Consider the following 5,000-nt stretch of genomic DNA (forward strand, 5'->3'; position numbering starts at 1 on the left):
TGGGGGTTAGTCTCATTCAGTTATGTGGAGCCAAAACATTGACCCTGCTGACTTAACCAAATTGATGCTGCTGGTTTTCAGCGCTGGGTTTGGATATTTGGGGATCATCCGAGTCGTATCACGGGGTTTTGTGTTGCTGTTAAATCTCAGTTGACCAGCCAGATCGAGATGCATCTTTCCTGATCGAATTTCTCGATCGAAATCTTGAAAATCGTTTCTGACACACTTGTTTTGTAACAGCATCCTCTCCTGCAAATTTCCATCGCTTTCTTGTCTTTGTTATGAAAAAAAAAAAAAAAGCATGTGGGGTCGATTATGTTGGCTCTCCATTTTCAGGATGATCCCAACTACACAAATTGCAATGTTTCTCGTCGCAAGTTCGCGTCGAACCACGTCGAAGTGTCAAATATCTAAATATTGCACATTTGCACAAGGAACAGACTGAAGCTACTAATTAGCAGTATAGCCCAGCGTTGCTCGGGCTTGTTTTCTTTTCGACCCTTTAGAATTGGAATTTTTGAAAAGTAAACAGTTTGCATTATGTAGCTAGTTATTCTCTTTAAGTGAACATTTTCCTGGTTGAAATACACCGAAAAATGGACACAGCAGTCAAAAATCGTAAAAAATAGGGATTTTCATAGAAAAAAAGCACCTTTTTTTATGTAAATAATTTTTGGTGTTAACATGGTCCGATTTGAATTTGTTCTTCTACAGAATGACGAGCAAGCCTTCTTCTATCATATTTTGGTCAACTTGTGCCGCAGGGTCTCGGAGGAGATAGTGTTAGTTGAAGGCTACCAAACCTGCCATACACAGACAACTTCAGCTTTATATATAGAGAGATTAGAGTGCAGTTGAGTATTCCACAGACTCGCGTACAATTAAAGCAATCCACTCGAATCTGTTCTCACAATGTGACAAGGGTGGACATTTTGAATTATACAGTAGAGAAAGATTATATATCAGGCTGAGTAAAAATTGAGCAACGTTTTGAAACATGAGATTCGTCACAATACATCTCAACAATGCGGAAATTTTATTCATCAGATTTTCATTACAATCAACACATTTTTGCCTACGAGTTACAAGTTTGTTTATTCTGGTAACATAAAAATCTGGAGTTCTGGAGTTGATGAACTCTTTGAACGCACTTTCAGCATTGCTTTGATTTTTGAACTCCTCTCGCAGGAAATCATCAAGGTGTTTGAAAAAGTGGTAGACGGTAGGGGAAAGGTCTGGGGAATAAGCTGGGTGGGGGAGAACTTCCTTGCCAAGTTCCCTCAACTTCTGGAGCGTCATTAGTGAAACGTGTGGTCGAGCATTGTCACGAAGAATAATTGATCCTCTTCTGTTCACCAGTCTGGGACGGAGGAGTAGCAGTTTTTCATTCACTATGGCAATATGTTTCTGCAATAATGGGTTTTGTAGGTTTAAAGATGTTATAGTGAATGAATCCAACAATACATCACCAAACAGTCACCATAACCTTCTTTTTGAAGAGCTCAGGTTTAGGGAAGGTTTTTGGTGCTTCATTTTGGTCCAACTTCTGCAAAGAACATTTTTTTTTATCATTGTACAGAATCCCTTTTTCATCACAAGTTATAATACAGTCGAGAAATGGATCGATCTAGTTACGGAGAAGAAGCGACGAGCAAATTTCATATCTGCGCATTTTCTGATTTGTATTCAAATCGTGTGGTACCCATTTGTCGAGATTTTTTGATTTTCCGATTGCATGCAAATGCTTGCAGGCAGTTTTCTGGCCAAATTGAAGTTCTTTTGCTAGTTCTCGAGTGATTTTACATGGATCTTTCTCAATGGCGGTCTTTAATCGATTATCATCGATGGTAGATAGGCCTCCACTGCGCTCACAATCTTCAAAGCTCAGGTCTCCACTGCGAAATCGTTTAAACCATTTTTGAGCTGACCACTCACTGGTCATTTCCTCTCCAAGCGCTTCGTTGATATCGCGAGCAGTTTCAGCTGCTTTACGTCCTTTTTTGAAGTTGAATAGCAAAATTGCTCGAACATCGCGATTTGACAGTTCTATTTCAGATGATTGTAACAGTGTTAATTGATGCATTTGGGCAAATCTATGTCTGTATTATCAGACAATTGCAAAGAAAAATGTTTAAAAAAAATTCAAAACTGCAAAATATCCGGTACAAATTCTTCATGGTTCAAAAGATTGCTTACTTTTTACTCAGCCTTACACACACACACACACACACATATGAAAGAAAGAAAGAGAGTGAGAGAGAGAGAGGCGATGAATTGATCCCGGAGCTTTCTGAAAGGGTGAAAAGTACAGTTGACCTCGGTGGGATTCGAACTCAGGGCACAGAGAACTCGAACGAATACTGTTGTAATTCTGTCAATATTCCCCTTTCACAGACGCGGGCAAGCACACACACACACAGGACATGTATGTATATATACATATATATATACTTAATCTCACATACGTACTTATATATATGTACGCACGTGTATACACACACACACACACACACACTCTGGAGCACATTGATGTATAAACGCAGGTGGTATGTCTGTTTATTACGAGTGCTAAATACGTAATGTGTGTATGTATATACAACACAAACACACACACTCAAACATAGACACCATATGCGCACTCACAAATGTAAATCGACAATCGCGTGTGTGCGCGGGCGAGTGTGAGTTGGAGCGCGCGTGTATGTGTGATACATTCATACATATATACGTATTTGTACATGATGTCATTCTAACAGGACGCGCCAAAAATAATATTCCAAGAGAAAATAAGTGTAGTTTTATAAATTCTCAGTGTTAAATTGATTAATGACCGTAATATTAGCCATAGATTCTAATTCCGTTAGTTTATTTTAACATTTTTTTTCAAACCGTCTGGTTAGTCTGTGTCAATTTGGTTAATTTGTTGAATAAAACAGACGCGAGTTGTCTGTCAAGGGCCTTGCTTACATCTGCTGGTGCAAACATACACAAAGCAGTCTACTTTCTTTCCATTTCTAATTACCATTTCCATTCAAACAGGCGAAAATTGCCGAAAGTTGAAGCATCTAACATAAGAAAACCAACATGTCTGACTGTTAGCTTACATCGGCGGGTTTAGCAGCCGACATTAAATACAACTTCGGCAATAATTTGAAACAAAATTCATTTATTTCGTAGCACTTCTCACACCTCGTTTGTCCACTTTCTTAACCCAGTACATGTTTATTTATTTCCATTTGATTGTTATTGTTGATAGTTTTTGTTGTTGCTATCTACGACTTTATTTTAATGTCCTTTAAGTATTGTTTAGTTAGTTGATACATTATATTACGTGTTAAACGCCTGTATTATTCACCTGTTAAAACACGTGTAATTCTACATGTTTGTCTTAAAGATAAACTCTTCTAAAGATGCATCATGTTATATATATATCCAACAACATTAACTGCGCGTAATATGTGATTCTTCACCGTTTTTCTTCAACATATCCATTGTCTTCTGCTTGGAATAAGTCAGAAACTGTGTATTCTAGACTGAAATTTGTTTATCAAAAGCAATTAGATTTAATTCATTCTTTATTTCTGCGATGGACACCTGCAATAGTGGTTAATAACAACTTGGAATTATTGTATCATTCTTCGTGTGGATTTTAAAATCTGGTCTTTGCCTCTTCGTTCGTTAGTTTGTTAATAAATCATTATGCTTGGCATTTGTTTAAAACTTAATTTCTCACTTTACCGAGTAAACATAAAGCAGTCAACGAGAGAAGGAACACAGAATATGCAGAGTTAGGATGTGAACCTAGTTTCTCACATTCCAAATGTTGGTTATGACGACAAGGGTTTCAGTTGATCCAATTAATGGAACAGCCTGCTCATGAAATAAATGTGCAGGTGGCTGAGAACTCCAAAGACATACATACCTATTTCTTTACTACCCACAAGGGGCTAAGCACAGAGAGGACAAACAAGGACAGACAAACGGATTAAGTCGATTATATCGACTCCAGTGCGTAACTGGTACTTAATTTATCGACCCCGAAAGGATGAAAGGCAAAGTCGACCTTGGCGGAATTTGAACTCAGAACGTAGCGACAGACGAAATACCGCGAAGCATTTCGCCCGGCGTGCTAGCGTTTCTGCCAGCCCACCACCTTAAAGACATGCATAGCCTTAATGTTAGTTGTGGGGGAGATTCAGCATGACACAGAATGTGACAAGGTTGACTGGCCCTTTGAAATATTATACAAAAACTACTTATTTTTGCTAGTTGAGTGGACTGGAACAACGTAAAATAAAGTGCCTTGTTCAAGGACACAACGTGCTGCCGGGAATGGAACTCCTGACCTTACGATTGATTGTGAAACGCATACGCCGACCGTTAAGCCAAATTAATTTTAACGAGGGAACTCGAAGGAGATAAAACAATAAATAATAGCGTGTAGGATGTCGGGATTAAAAAAAAAACCCTTTGATGGGAAAAAAAAGTCGAAGTCGTCAGCGGCCGTCAGCTTTTCTTTCCATAATAATCTATCATTTATAGCTTTATCCACTTCGAGTTACACCATTAAAAATATTTCACGTCAAATCTCTCGCAGTTTCTCAACACTTATAATGGAAGCATTATTTCTTTGTTTCCAGTTACACAACAGTTGGAGCAAGCACTTCGTTGCGTAAAAGGAAGCACAAAAGAAAAGATATGTATGTGTGTGTGTGTATCTATCTATCTATCTATCTATCTATCTATCTATCTATCTATCTATCTATCTATCTATCTATCTATCTATCTATCTATCTCTCTCTATCTATCTATCTATCTATCTATCTATCTATCTATCTATCTATCTATCTATCTATCTATCTATCTATCTATCTATCTATCTATCTATCTATCTATCTATCTATCTATCTATCTTATGTACTGTTTCGTTATTGATGGGACCAATTAAAAGGTACTCTATCAAGTGAGAGATAAATATCATTTGTGGGGGTGCAATGACC

This window comes from Octopus sinensis, linkage group LG1 (genome assembly GCF_006345805.1).
Source record: "Octopus sinensis linkage group LG1, ASM634580v1, whole genome shotgun sequence".
In the NCBI taxonomy this organism is placed as follows: domain Eukaryota; kingdom Metazoa; phylum Mollusca; class Cephalopoda; order Octopoda; family Octopodidae; genus Octopus; species Octopus sinensis.